Source organism: Oryctolagus cuniculus, chromosome 17, assembly GCF_964237555.1.
Source record: "Oryctolagus cuniculus chromosome 17, mOryCun1.1, whole genome shotgun sequence".
Taxonomy (NCBI): domain Eukaryota; kingdom Metazoa; phylum Chordata; class Mammalia; order Lagomorpha; family Leporidae; genus Oryctolagus; species Oryctolagus cuniculus.
In genome coordinates, this window is record NC_091448.1 from 57,737,136 (window position 1) to 57,752,980 (window position 15,845).

The following is a 15,845-nucleotide window of genomic DNA, read 5'->3' on the forward strand; positions in this document are numbered from 1 at the left end:
CTAACTCCCCTAAGAAGTTAATCGTGCCTTCCGCGAGATTGCTTGACTTCTTGTCTAACACGTGGCTCTTTAGCTTTGCATTTCACTGAAATCTTAGCCTATGAACTCTGTAATGTTAGAGACCAAGAGTTTCTACCATTACAGCTTCATTACCTATTCCAGTCTCTGATGTACAATAAATACTCACTAAATGTCTATAGTATTCACACAAATGTTCAAGAAACATTCCATTTAGAGTTTGCTACTTTAACTCCTCTCCATTTACACATCTCTGTTAGCCCAGGGTTCATCCTTTGTAGAAGCAATCTAAGTATGTCATTGGGGATTTCATTAGGATTCTCTCTGTGGGTGTTTGGCAGTGGCTGATAAGGAGGTGAAGGCAGAGTGAGCAAGAACTGTAGGAGACCGACGTGCTTCCACCCGACTGCCTCCCACCCTGGGTCAGGGGGCAGGAGTCACATTGCATCTACATCAAGGCCTTTGACACAGGGAACCTGTGAGACAGCTGGGCTCCATAGCTTCCTCAGAGAAGCCTTGGACTGGCATTGACCCAAAGCAACCCAAATCCCAAGGGCCTACGCTGAGACAATCTGCAGTGGGAATGTAATACCCCAAATAGTTTCCAGTTAGTTCTGGTTTCCATTTATCTTTCTTTCTTGGCAGGTAGGGCAAGGGTGAGAGGAAAATGGGACAGGTGGAGAGTGGAATTTGATTGAATTACCTGCCGGGACTTCAGAAGCTTGCACGAAAGAAACTCACAACTCAACTTGGCATCTCTTTAAGCATCAGTCCTGGAAGGCTACTGAGGGGGATGCTAATGCTTCACAAAGCATTAGGCTGCTCCCGGGGAATCCGTGTGGCAGCGTCAGGTCAGCGTAAGCGTGGATTCTTCTTGGCAAGGATGAGAAAAGCCGGCTGATAAGGAGCTGCAGATCAAGACCTTCCCCAGGCTACCCTCTGCCTGCTGGTATTATTTATCCCTTCACGTCCCGTATCACTGAAGAGCTATGCCAAGGTTTTCTGTCCTCAGTAGGTTTGGGTTCACAGTTCCTGTGAAATATTTATTCCTCTCCTTTTTTTCTTTTCTTCTTTTTATTCCCTCTGACCATTGAACTTCTTATCTTGACCTCTGAGAATTTCTTGCTGTCACTACTATTTCATTTGATATTTATGGACACACTTCCTACATCACTTAGTGCTTCAGACTGTTCTTCCTACTGCAAGTAATATACAAATATCACTGACCGAAGAGCATTTCAGAGTCGTTTCAGTGTGGTTACAGCTTCGAAACTGGCCAGTCTATTTCCCCTGAATGCAAGCATATTTTAGCATCTGGGGCCTGTGTTGTGGCTCAGTGATGTCAGCATTCCATTTTGGAGTGTCATTTTGAGTCCTGGCTGCTCCACTTCTTATCCCGCTCCCTGATATTGAAACTGGAAAGGCAGCAAAATGCCTTTCATGTGGGAGACCAAGATCAAATTTCTGAGTCTTGGCTTCAGCCTGGCCCAGCCCTGGCTATTATGGCCATTCGCAGAGTGAACCAGCAGATGGAAAATTTCTCTCTCTCTCTCCTCTCTCTTTCTACCTCTCTCTCTTTCTCTGTCACCTTGCCTTTCAAAAAATAAGTCTTCTTTTTAACAAAGAATAGTTTAATTTTATTATTTCTAACACTTATCCGACATTTATTTTTAAAGTTCACTATTACCCATTAATTTATATGTATTTATGAACAACTGTATAAGGCTTGGTACTGAAAGTATAGCCTGTATCTCAGTTACTTGAGAGCTGGCTAATGCTTCCCACAGTTCTGTCACCACAGGCCACTTTCTGGAACGTGAATATTTTGAGTCCACTGGACTCTCACTCACCTCTGTATCACTACGTATATCACTATGATGGAAACATTGTAGACACCAGCAACTTTTTTTTTTTTTTGACAGGCAGAGTGGACAGTGAGAGAGAGAGACAGAGAGAAAGGTCTTCCTTTTGCCGTTGGTTCACCCTCCAATGGCCACCGCGGCTGGCAAGCTGCAGCCGGCGCACCGCGCTGATCCGATGGCAGGAGCCAGGTGCTTCTCCTGGTCTCCCATGGGGTGCAGGGCCCAAGCACTTGGGCCATCCTCCACTGCACTCCTGGGCCACAGCAGAGAGCTGGACTGGAAGAGGGGCAACCGGGACAGAATCCGGCACCCTGACCGGGACTAGAACCCAGTGTGCCGGCGCTTCAAGGTGGAGGATTAGCCTAGTGAGCCGCGGCGCCAGCCCAAACCAGCAACTTTTTCTGAAATATTTCAACCCCACTACCTCCAACGGGATCATAGCATTAGTGATGAATTCTACTAATGATGGCTCCGTCTTCAGAATCCAGACCTCAGGCCCTCCCTCTATCGTGCTGTGCCCTCCAGGTTTTTCTGAGTGTTTCCAGGCAGCGTCACACAGAATGTGAGAAAGCTCTGCTTCAATTCTTCTCCTGGGCCCGGTGGTCTGTATTGGAATACTTCTGATGAGCATGTTCCCGGCTCTCTTCCTGTGATTCCAGCAGGTGCCACAGAACTTGTGTGCCCACCAAGCATCATTGCTGCCCTAAAGCTCTCAGTGTGGCCTCTGTTGGCTCTTCAAGACACCACCAAGTAACACATCCAACTATGAGGAAGGAAGAAGTCTTTTGCAGTTCGTCACAGCCTGGGTTTCTGGAGCCCAGAACAAGTTTGAGAGGATAGCTCCCACATTGTTCTCAGGAACACCATTTCTCTCTAATAATTACAGTTTGCTCTTCAGTCTGTCAGTTTTCTGAAACACATCCAGAGATGTCTGAGTCCCAGAACAACCGTAGCAGTGAGGCTCACACATTGATCCATGATATATATTTTTATTCCTCATTATAAAACTAATGTATATTCATTGTAGAAGAAAATAAATATCATCTATAATCCACCACCCCAGTTAAACATTTTGACATGTATTAACTCAAACTTTGTGCCACTCATTTGAAGAACTTGAGGAAATGGCATTGGCCAAAACTTCTATTTCTTGAGAGACATGAATCTGAGGATGAGATCTGTGGAAAATACCCAAAAAGTTTTCCAATGAAAACAACAAACAGATTAGAACAGAGACGTTGAAATAGGGAAGAGAAAGAGGAGTCATGAACTGCCATTAATACAAGGTCAAGTTCAAACAGGAAATGATTGAATAACAGGAGATTTATAATATGTTCAATAGGATTCCTGAAATACACATGCTGCAAAAGAAAGTCTAAACGTAGATATGGGTTTAGGGAAGGAACTTACCAACTAAACTTGTGAGTTCTTAGATTTCTTTGCTGTTGCAGGTCTCTTGGACTTCCCTTTGCCTTGTTAGTTTCCAAGGGCTGCCAAATAGAAAATACTGAACTATGTCTTCTAAACCTAGAAGTTGGGCAGTTGGGAGTGGGGGGAAGTGCAAATTATGGTGTGGAGAAGAAGAAAATAAAAATAGTGAGCGTGCTGAATGTGGGAAGGAAACAGTCCTGGACAGGACTTCCGATTTAACAAGGAAGAAACAAAGATTGGGTACCAATTTGACCCAAGAACAAAAATGAGACCAAAAAAACAGATAAAGGAAAGCAATGGATGAAATAACCAGCTGGAGTAAAATAAAGAGAAAGATTATGTATGCCAGTTGTTAAACTAAAGATGGCGTGAGTTCATAAACACATCACTTCCTGAGGAACACTCTGGGTGGGATCCCTTTAATTGGCCCTTACAGTTGTAGTCTACCGGCTTCTGCCCTACAGTCTGCTCTGACTGGAGGACCCATAGGAGCTACATCAGGAGCTACTGGAGGACCTATAGGACCTAAAGGACTCCTTCTTCTCTTGGTTTCCCCTCAGGTTGAGTCAATGAGGAACTCTGCAGAAGAGATCAGAAGGAGGTTGTACAATGAGATCCTACCCCATGAGTCTCGGCTGGACTGGTTGTGCACTTGCTGCTCCTAAACTAACTGACTACTCAATTCTCTACTCAGTTCAAATATACAGCAACTTCTCTGTTTTCCTGTCCCATCAACGCAGTGGTTTGACAGCTCAAGTTCTGCCATGCCCGGCAACTTGACCAACCTTGTGATTCCCTCACGCCCACACTCCATATAGAGTTTGCCATCTGTTTTCCTATCTGGAATTATCCTGTTTGGAGTGTGCCATATGTTTTCTGTTGGGACTTGGGTAATGATCAGTCCCAGAATTGGCCCCATAAAAGAGGTCCTCAAAATGAGATCTGGGAATTGAGTTAGTCACACACTGAAGGAGAGAAAGAATAACCTCCCTAGTGAGTGAAGATAGAGTATGAGTAACCTGTGGTATTTAATCATGCAAGTGATCACGGGTGCGCAGAGCAGGGTAACATGAAGCAAGATGTAGGGGATATAATGAGAGAGAGAGGAGGTTGTGATTCTGATTTCCTGTGGCCAAATACAGTCATAAATATTATGGAGACACCAGGCTTCCTAGGTTTTAGCTAGTGGGCATAGAGGAAAGGAGAAATTATATATGATGAGCACAAAATTGAAGACATGAATGGAAAACCAGAAGTTTCCATGGTAGCCATGAAAGATTCCTTCATCTCCTGTGATCCTAGGAAACTCGTGACCGATGTGACTGTATCATTGGTTGAGGGACAATTCTACATAAATTCTCAACCTCACCAAGCCTCTTAAGCTATGATAAGGACATTAATGGAGAAAACCGGGACTCTGAGAGGTAGGATGAGGACATTTGAATAGAAATGAACGAAACTAAGAACTTGGAGCCTTGTTCCTAAGAGGCGGCTTCTTTCCTTCCACAATAACTGGCTATTCCTTACACGAAGTCTTTCAGTAGCTGCTCCTGGAGCAGGTGCCTCATATGATGATGCCTGTTTTTTCAGGATCAGCATCTAGAGTGACCACCTTATCCCATTTTGTCTTTTTTTTGACAGATAGACTTAGACAGTGAGAGAGACAGATAGAAATATCTTCCTGCTGTTGGTTCACCCCCCAAATAGCCACTATGGCCAGTGCTGTGCTGATCTGAAGCCAGGAGCCAGGAGCCAGGTGCTTCCTCCTGGTCTCCCATGTGGGTGCAGGGGTCCAAGCACTTGGGCCATCCTCCGCTGCCTTCCTGGGCCACAGCAGAGAGATGGACTGGAAGAGGAGCAACTGGGACTAGAACCTGGCACCCATATAAGATGCCGCACCACAGGTGGAGGATTAACCTAGTGAGCCATGGCGCCAGCCCCCCATTTTGTCTTGTACATTCTTGGTTTTAACAGTGAGAATCCTGTGACCAAGGAACTCCAGCAATTGCCTGAAAACTGGAACATCTGGTTACTCTCCTTTTATCCAATCCTTCTCATTGCTTCTAGGTCCCTAAGCCCAGTTAAAGCCCTATACATTCCAGATGTAGGGATGAAAGACTTGCTCCAGGACAGAATGGTTTATAATCGAAGACAGTGAGAGATTCTTGCTAACACGTATCATCGGAAGTCTGGGGAATTTGTGTAGGAGTGGATTCTAAGGATGTTAAATCAATGGGAAAAAAACTTTAATTGGGTTCTGGAAAAATTCTCTGACACAGATGTTCTCAACAGATTTTGGAACTTAATTTGTTGGTAAACCAACACTAATCATTTTTTAGGTGACCTAATCAAACCCTAAGTTCTATGAAGAGATTGAAAAGCTATTTTATTCCCAGTATACAGTGGCAAGGAGTCTGGAAGCTTAGCAAAATGGCTTATATTGGAAGAATATATAACGTGTGACTTGCTCAGCTACCCACCATCTACCACAGTCCTAGTATTGATAGCCCATGGGCGCTCCACCATTCTTCTGATTATATAAGCATGTAAAATTATTTGGAAGGATACTTAATAGGTTGTTAACACTAGTTTCCTGTAATGAGATGAATTAAAAGAATACAAGATGGGGCCAGCCCTGTGGCACAGTAGGTTAATCCTCAACCTGCAGCACCGGCATCCCATATGGGTGTGGGTTCGAGTCCCAGTTGCTCCTCTTCCCATCCAGCTCTCTGCTATGGCCTGGGAAAGCAGTAGAAGATGGCCCAAGTGCTTGGGCCCCTGCAACCGTGTGAGAGACCCAGAAGAAGCTCCTGGCTCCTGGCTTCGGATTGGCGCAGCTCCGGCCGTTGCAGCCATTGGAGGAGGGAACCAGCAGATGGAAGACCTCTCTCTCTCTCTCTCTCTCTCTCTCTCTGTAACTCTGCCTCTCAAATAAATAAATAAAATCTTAAAAAAAATAGGAGAGCAGAAGACAAGCAAGACAAAGCAATCTCATCTACACCAACAATAAGATGTATGATATGATTATATGTTTGTAAAAGTATATGAATTTTTACATACATAAAAGAAATGTTAGTTATTTTGTCTTGTTATAGTTTGTATTGCATGACTATTATATATTTTAGATAATCAAAAATATTTTTTTCTGTGACCGTATTTTAGACAGAATAAGAGTGGAAGACTGGAAGAGCAGTGAACACATTTTAGACATTATGAGTGGGATTTTAAGGTGACATGGCTTTTGTAGGGAGAGATTCAAGGACATGCCAAGGACATTCATAGAGGCAACTCTTTGAGAGAAGGTGGAGGAGGGATGAGATGCTGATGTGAGAGTCCAGCCTGGGGACATGTTGAACAAGTCAGAGGACATGCACATGGTGTCCTGGTTCTAGGGAAAGAGGAATTGTTTGCACAATAGATGCTTTGGGCAGCCTAAGAACTCACATCATCTCTTTCGCTATTTGAGATAGGGTAGGATAGATATATGATAGAAAAAAATCTAGGATCCTATGTTAGGGAGACAACTATCTTGATGAAAAAGAATATAAATGCAAGAAAAGGAGACCTACAGAGTCACTCATCTGTGTTTGTCCTTGGTGTGGTCAGGAAAGAAAGACCAGTGAAGGAAGCCTGGGGCTCTGAAACACTCGGTTGGACCTCTGAACATGAGTCTCATCTGTGGTTGAAGAATTTCTGTGCTGACATTTCTGGAAGGCTCACACTGGGAGTACAAGTTTAGTGAAAACCATAGAAGAAGCTATTGTGATCCATATAGAGAGACTGACAACACAGGTGTTTAAGCATCTGCATTTCTACTTTAAAACTTTGTGGAGAGGAATGTCCTACTAGAACAACTCTAAGGTTGAAGGCGAAGCACCAGTGTCAAGTTCTCCTTGTGTCTAAGAATTGTCACAGCCAAGACTGATGCTCACCGATGTATAGCACAGAGCTCCTAGGTCTTGGGACCTTGGTGGAGACACAGTAAGAAAGAAGAGGAGATGGAAGAGTCAAATCCACAGCTCCATGAACACTGTAATATCCCCACAAATCATGTAGGATTTCACATGAAGGAATGGGAGCTTTGTCACCAAAAAAGAAGACAAAATGCAGTTCAATACTGAGGAATGCTGAGTAAGATATGATGGAACTTCATGGAGAAAAAAAAGGATAAGTAAGACACGGTGACTCAGACTGGCACCCTGGGAAATTTTGTAAGACAGAAATGGCTCTTAAACCATCCCCAGAGTTGCCAGAGTTACTTGATGTGATTCCTCAGGAACAATTTCAAATTTCCAGGCTTGTGACTGTGTACAATCAATCTAAGAATTGCCTTGGCATCTTGAATCTGAGATCCGAAAAATTTTTCCTTTGCTCTCACATTTCCTCTGTCTATACTCCTTGTCCAGTCTATCTTTAAGTCCCTCCCAGAACCATGTATGAAGCTCCAGAAACATAATTTTATTGTCAGGGTCTGCTGGAAGGCAGAAGTGATACTTTTCACCCCCATGATATTTGATGTTGGGTCCAGTTCTGTGGCACCTCACAAGCCCTTATAGATCTGACCCACAAGCACTATGGAAATGTGGGCTACAAAGTCTTCTGTTTATTTTTGCTTCAGATTACTTCAACTCTGCATATCCACAGGTTCCACATCCGTGGATTCAACCAACCGCAAATCAAAAAATATTTTTTAAAAAATTCCAAAAGGCTCCAAACAAGCAAAACTTGAATTTGCAACATGCTGAGCACTATGCTGAATCCATGCTAAAAACTGATGTGTCAGGACATCCTGCCTTAGCCTCTTGCCCCTCACAGCTGTTCGGTCTCCCTGGAGCAGCCATTGAGAGGTGTGCACCTTATGTCTTTCCCATGTGCTATGTAGTTCACTCACTATGTCATAAGTCCTAAATGATACAGTGTGACAGCTACTTGCCTGGCATTTATGCTGTATCAGGTGTTATAAGTAATCTAGAAGTAATTCAAAGCATCGAGCAAGGGGGCTGACACTTGACCTACCAGACAGGATGCTGTTGCCGACGCCTACAGCCCATGTCAACATGCCTGGCTTCAAGTCTTGCTTCCTGCTTATGCAGACCCTGGGAAGCTGCAGTGATGGCTCAAGTATTCAGGTTTCTGTCATCCATGTGGGAGACCCAGATTGAGTTCCTGGCCCACTGGTTCCGACTTGCTCCATGCCCTAGCCACTGTAGGCATTTGGGAAGTGAACAAGTGCACAGGACATCCACCCTGCTGTCTCTCTCTCTTTCTCTCTCTCTCTCTCTCTCTGTGTGTGTGTGTGTGTATGTGTGTTTGTGTACCTGCCTCTGTAACTTTCAAGTAATAAAAGAAATTAAGTTACCAAAGGAATAAAAAATAATCTATGTAGATTATATGTAAATTCTATGTCATTTTATGTAAGAAGCTTGACATCGTAGAGTTTGGTATCTGCAGGGGTCTTGGACCCAATCTCCCACAGATACCAAGAAACGACCACACTTCCTCTTTTACTCAGTGCAGAAGAAGGCAGTCAAGGCCACAGCTTCTGGAAGAGGAGCTCTGACTACCAGGGGGCAGTCTGAGAAAGAGCAGACTATGAAAATTCCGAGGACAAAAATCTCCTATTCATTCACTTCTGTGAAATTGAATTTGAAATGATTTTCTCCTTGGAGATGGGAAGCTGGTCATATCCAATCATATCCAAAGATTTTCATTTTACTATTTCTGCCATCAAGTTGGTCGGATACTGTTGGTGTCCTTCGGAATGCATGTCACAACTCTCAAAGGTCATTGTAGCTACGAATGATGGATTCACGGAACGTGACGTCATCACCTTTACGCTGTACACGTTTTGTTCTCATTTGGTGTCATTAGCTTCCCCCTTCAGTGTTAGCTGAGTTTGTCCCTGTGTGCTGTATTGTTCCTAGCTGGCTGCATTCTTTTTAAGGCAAGCATGTCATGCTTTGTGCTTCTATAACTCTGAAAATGTTTTAAGATTTATTTATTTATTTATTTATTTATTTATTTGAAAGGTGGAGTTACAGAGAGGCAGAGGCAGAGAGAGAGAGAGAGGTCTTCTATATGCTGGTTCACTCCCCAAGTATCCGCAGTGGCCGGAGCTGTGCTGATCCAAAGCCAGGAGCCAGGAGCTGCTTCTGATCTCCCATGTGGGTGCAGGGGCCCAAGGACTTGGGCCATCTTCTGCTGCTTTCCCAGGCCATAGCAGAGCTGGATCAGAAGAAGAGCAGCTGGGACTCGAACCCACACCCATATGGGATGCTGGGGTGGCTTTACCTGCCTAAGCCACAGCTCTGGCCCCATAACCCTCAAATTGAACACAGTGCCATCCACACTATGGTGCTTGGTAAGCACCAGGCAGCAGCACCTGGCGCACACGGGACAGTGCCTGGCTCACGGGCAGTCCTGAAGGTTGGCCCAGCGGCAGGGTTGCCACTGCTGAACAGGAGTGGCACTGATGCTGATAGTGGTGCTGGCGACAGACAGGGCTGGGAAAATAGGATTCAGCTGGAAAAACAACCAGCCAGAGGCACAGGCACACTGCTTGCTTGTGGCGGAATGATATTCCCACCTCTGCCCGGGAGCTGTACCCCCTCCTCTTTCTGGCCGTTCCCTTTCCCATCATTCACTCCCCACTGGAGTCAGGGACCCTGGACAGGGCCACCATGCACCCTTTTCTCCAGTGTCAAGGGGAGGCCCTGCTGCTGTGCTCTGCCGGTGGACAAATGGCGTCCTGCGGCTGGGAGTGAGGATTTTGGCAGAATTTCACTTAAATATACTCAGGGTGCTTTATGATATTTTTCTTGGCTCTGTGGCTCAGTAAGTTACCTTTAAATTTACTTTATGGGAAACCAGAGAAACCTTACCCCAAATAACCATTTCAGGTGGAGTTCAGGCTCACAAGCTGGGTTACCTGGTGACACTCCCCGAAACTAAAGGTCAAGTTTCTGACTCCAAGTTCTCGTCCCCTGCCCCCCCCATTAGATACCTATGAGGGGCCTTCAACAAATTCATGGAAATGCGTGTAATGGAAAGACCATGGATGGATTCCAAAATGTTTTGCATCAAAATCAACTAATTTTTTTTGTAGGATTTATTGATGTATTTGAATGTCAGAGTTGCAGAGAGGGAGACACAGAGAGAGAGATCTTCCATCCACTGGTTCACTCCCCAGATGGCTGCAATGGCCAGGACTGGGCCAAGCCAAAGCCAGGAGCCAGGAACTTTGGGTCTCCCACATGGGTGGCAGGGGCCCAAACACTTGGGCCATCCTCCACTGCTTTTCCCAGGCCATTTAGCAGAGAACTGGATCAGAAGTGAAGCAGGCAGAATGTGAACCAGCACTCGTACAGAATGCTGGAGTCACAGATGGTGGCTTTACCCATTATGCCACAATGCCAGCATCAATCAACTCATCTTTTAATCCCATTTTTCCAAACACTTCTTGTTGGACCTTATGTGATAGACACAGTGTATACCTGCAAATTTGAAGCAGTTCTTCATTTCCCAGTGGGAGTATTGAAGAACATGAAATGCTAGTCCATTAAAACGTTAGTGATACATATAAAAAAAATCTCTAGTTCCAATAGTTATTAGGTAATTGGTATTTAGAAGTACACACTGAGGGCCAGCACTGTGGTATAGTAGGCTAAGCCTCCAGCTGCATTGCTAGAATCCCATATGGGCACCAGTTAGAGTCCCAGCTGCTCCTCTTCTGAGCCGGCTCTCTGCTATGGCCTGGGAAAGCAGTAGAAGATGGCCCAAGTCCTTGGGCCCCTGCACCCACGTGGGAGACCCCAAAGAAGCTCCTGGCTCCTTGGCTTCAGATCGGCCCAGCTCCGGCCATTGCAGCCTGTCTCTCCCTCTCTCCATCTGTGGTTCAACCTTTCAAATAAAAATAAAAAAAATAAAGAAGTACATACTGTGCGAAGTAATCCCTTCACTGAGAAATATTGCTGTTTCACGTTTAATGAGAATTGCTGTTCACAGTTTCCCACGTCTCAGCCACTTGCCTTGACTCATCAGTGTGGTATCCCAGAAAAGGCATCCCTGCATCCTTCTTGAGATAAACTGTGTGAAGTGGTGAACAATGCTGACAGCGAAACTTTCAGCCCAGGCCACAGGTTTCCTTTTTCATAGCTTAAGGACAATTTTCTGCTCACTTTTTCATTTCTTCTTGAGGGAATTTACGTATGATTTCCGTGGCATAGTCACCGACGGCTTAGCTTCTTAAAATAATGTTTTAGGGGCCAGCGTGGCGGTGCAGCAGGTTGAGCCGCTGCCTGCAATGCCAGCATTTCATGTCAGAGTGCTGGTTGCCGCCCTGGCTCTCTGCTTTCAGTCCAGCTCCCTAGTAGCACATACCCTGGGAAGGCAGAGGAAGATGACCCAAGTGCTTGGGTCCCTGCCACACATGTGGGACACCCACATGGAGGTCTGGGCTCCTGGCTTTGGCTTGGCCTCGCCCCAGCCATTGCAGCTACTTGGCAAGTGAACGAGCTAATGAAAGATTCTCTCTCTCTCTCTCTCTCTCTCTCTTTCTCTTTCTCTCGCTGTCTTTCCCTCTATCTCTGTCACTCTGCATTTCAAATAAATTAAATAGATCTATAAAAAAAGTTCAAATGAGTTGATTTAAAAAATCTGTTACTTCATGGAATAATTAGCAGATAGGCTTAAATTTCTCTCTTTTTTTTAAATTTACAGAAAATAGGTGTTTCAAGCTAATGCATCATTCTTTCGCAAATGACATATTGTGGCTCACATTAAAGTGACTGAGGGAGCAAACGTAATGACAGAGAAGTTGTAAGGACTTGAAAATATCACAGCACGACCTTTTCTAACTTGTAATTTTGGGGTAAAGAAAAAATTGGGCTTTATACTTATTTATGTGTATATATATATATATGCAAATTTTATTTCTTATATAAAACCCGAGTCATATATATTACAAGGAGTAGCCTCTATTTAGTCAGGGCTCTTGGCTTCAAAGATAGAAATTTAATTCATGCTAACAAAACTCATAAAGAGACTTACTGAACTTAGCAGACCATGTGAATACAGGACATGGAGGACGGACCTCAGGACAGATTGGATCCAAGGGCTCAGAGAATCTGGGATTCGTTCTTGCTTCTGTTCTCATCCATCTCTTTCCTTTAATTGTGAAGGGACTTGCAAAAGTCATGAGAAATGAAAAAAAAAAGCAACTTTATTTTGGTGCAAAAAAAAAAAAACCCTTAAAACACGTGCACAGGTGCTTTGTAAAACATCTTCCGTGAACTTTTTGCAGTGTCCTGCGATATATCAGGCTCATTTTTCTCTTCTTTCAAATGGGCGCTGGTTTGAGTCCCGCCTGCTCCAGTTCCCATCCAGCCCCTTACTAAGGGGCCTGGGAGAGCACCAGAAGATGGCGCAAGTGCTCGTTCCCCTGCCGCCAAGGTGGGAGACCCAGACGGAGTTCCAGGCTCCTGGAGGCTTCTGCCTGGCCCAGCCTAGGCAGTTGCAGCCATTGGGGGAGTAAACCAGTGGAAAATCTCTTTCTCCCTCTCTCTCTCTAACTCTGCCTTTCAAATGAGTAGATAAATCTTAACAAAAAAGAAAAGAACAAGAAAGAAAGAAATGCAATAAACTTGATAGCATTATCTGTTTATGCCTGTCTGAGCTGGCATGCGGCAAAAGCCAAGAAATATACTAATTCAGTTTGCTCCTGCTTCACCATGTCTATGATCTTCAGGCCTGCTTGTTGAAAAACTTTTCTATTGTCCTAAGCCTGCTGAGAAAAGTAAAACGCGCTCTGCCTTGGAATTCAGAGCAGGAACTAAGTCCCCATCCATATTGGACCACACCTGTAATCAAAGCTTTGCATTCTCCCTAAGCTATGGAACGGCTTTGCTGCACAGTGAAATATGCATATCACTCTCTCCCCCTACACTCTGCTGCAAAGGCAGCTAATGACTTTCTTCAGCTACCTTCCACTGCTTTTCCCAGCTGCAGGGGATTAAACAAGTTACGAGATTTTCCTAGCAGTAAACTTTCTGAACAAACAGAACAGTGCCTAACAGTTTTCCATTGTGCACTAGGAACTTTTCAAAGCTTTCATATATATATCTATATCTACATATAGAGAGGGTTTTTTTTTTTAGTTCTTTTCCATTAGATTTTAATTGGCAAAATTTTATAAGCAGAATGAACCAGGAGAATCAGATTTTCATTTATGAAAAGTTTCCAATTAGAAAGCTTTAATTAAACAGACCAGCTCCAACCCTCTTTCATTCTCTGTGCACGTCTGGATACAGGTTTCCCAAAAGAGACGGGGCAGGGTTTGAAAAATCAGAATAAGATTTCCAACTTCAACACACACGGCGGCACTGACGGTGTAAAATGGGTACAGTGTGAACCCTTTTTATGAGCTCTGAATTCTAGCTATGGCTGGGTCAGTGGGGACTGAGGTGAACAGCACCAGGGTCCTGAAAATCACAAACGGAAACCTTTGCTCCAGGAAGATATAAAATAAAGCCTAACCTTTTCCGAGAAGAGGAAATGCTTTGAAAAGCCTATGGCTGTCCAAAAGTCTGCAGCCGACTATCTCGGGAACTTGGAGGGAACGTCACTGAGTTCATGGAGGGGGCGTGAGCTGTTGTAAGCAGTGCTGGCATCCCGTATTGGAGCCCTGGTTTGAACCCCAGGTAGGCAGTGGATGATGGCCCAAGAATCCTGGCCCTTGCCACCCGCGTGGGCTATCCAGAGGGAGTTCCTGGCTCCTGGCTTCATATCTGTTTTGGAGACCATTTGGAGAGTAAACCAGCAGATGCAAGATAGCTCTCTTTTTGCTCTTCCTCTCTATTCATCTGCCTTTCAAAGAAATGAATAATAAATCATTTACAAAGATAGTTTATTTTGGTGCAGCAGTCTTTTGAGATATGCATCCAAGAAATCTTTGAAAAGTTCTTGGAAAAATCATATTACAAAAAAACTATGCTTGGATTTGCCATGAATCTTTTGAAGATTTCTTGTATGCATAGATTTTACAATTTTTGATGTTTATTTAGTTTTATTCATTTATTTGAAAGGCAGAACAACAGAAAGGAGGGAGGGAGAGAGAGAGAGAGAGAGAGAGAGAGAGAGAATCTTGCATCTGCTGGTTCACTCTCCAAATGCCTGCAACAGCCAGGGCTGAGCCAGGTGGAAGCCAGGAGCTCAGCACTCCACCCTAGTCTCCCGCATGGGTATCAGGGACCCAAACACTTGGACCATCCTCTGCTGCCTCCCTACCAGGTGCATTAGCAGGAAGCTGGATTGGAAGCAGAGTAGCTGAGGCTCAAATCAGCCTCTGATTTGGGATGCGTTCATCTCTGGAGCAGCGGCTTAACCCAGTGCAGCCCAACACTGCTCCTCAGAATTTTTTTGGCATCCAAATGAACTTCTCGTTTACTTCTGTCTTGCCACACGCTTTGTGCCCTTACCCGCCTGTGTCCTACACAACACTCTCTTATACATCACATCATCCCCAGATGATACCTAACACAAAGCCAGTGCTTCGTCAATAGCTTTCCTACTGCTTTGCTTATGAGAGAAAGACAAGGGAAAAAAAAAAACACCTGTCAACGTTCTGTTTTCTTTTCCCTGAATATTTTCCTTCTGAGGTTGGCTGCATTTGCAGATGCAGGCACTAAGTGGTGACTGTACCTTTAGTCACTCGTCTGGATTCCGTTAGGGCGGTGCTGGGTGGTTGTGCTCATGTCCCTGGGCCTCCCTCCCCGGGGCCGTAGCCTGGGTCTGCTGTGGAGACAGGGCAGCCTCTGAAAGTACATGGGTTAGCTCTCACCTCCTCTGCGGTGAGCTGTGAGGGGCTGGGGCCTGCCCTGGGGGCCAGGAGAGGTGATGCAGTGAGCAGGATCCCTGATGACAGACACAGAGCAAAGGGAGAGCCCAGGGGACCCTGTGTGCTGGTGTTTGGAGGCTCCAAGACCAGGCCAGGGCGGTGAGTGGGAAGGGAGGGAGCTGTTTGCTAAGGACATTTCCCAGCCTCTGCAGCTCTGGTCGGCCTCACTCACTCCATACCAGGAAGCACGGCCCCGGGCGGGCGTGGGCTTACTCTCTCAACACAGCCCTGCTGCCTGTGCAGTGGCAGGATTCAGCCTTATCTCACCTCACCTGGGGCACAACCAACCGGAAACCCTCACTCTTCACACAGGCAGGCGTGGGCTCTGCTCCTTTCTCTGGACTTGGTGCCAGGTCTCCACTCAATGCCCTCTGATGGTTTCCCTTCCTGTCTGCCTCTGGGATCTGTTCCACCCTGGGGCACACCTTGACTTCAAGATCTTTCATTTCCAGCCAGATGATTGAGCGCAAAAGGGACAAGTAGAGTTTTAAAATGTGACTTTTCAGGGGCCAGCATTTTGGCACAGCAGGTACAGCTGTCACCTGCGATACCAGCATCCCATATCAGAGTGCAGGTTCAAGTCCACTTCCAATCCAGCTCCCCACTGTTGCCTGGGAAGGCAGCAGAAGATGGCCCAAGTG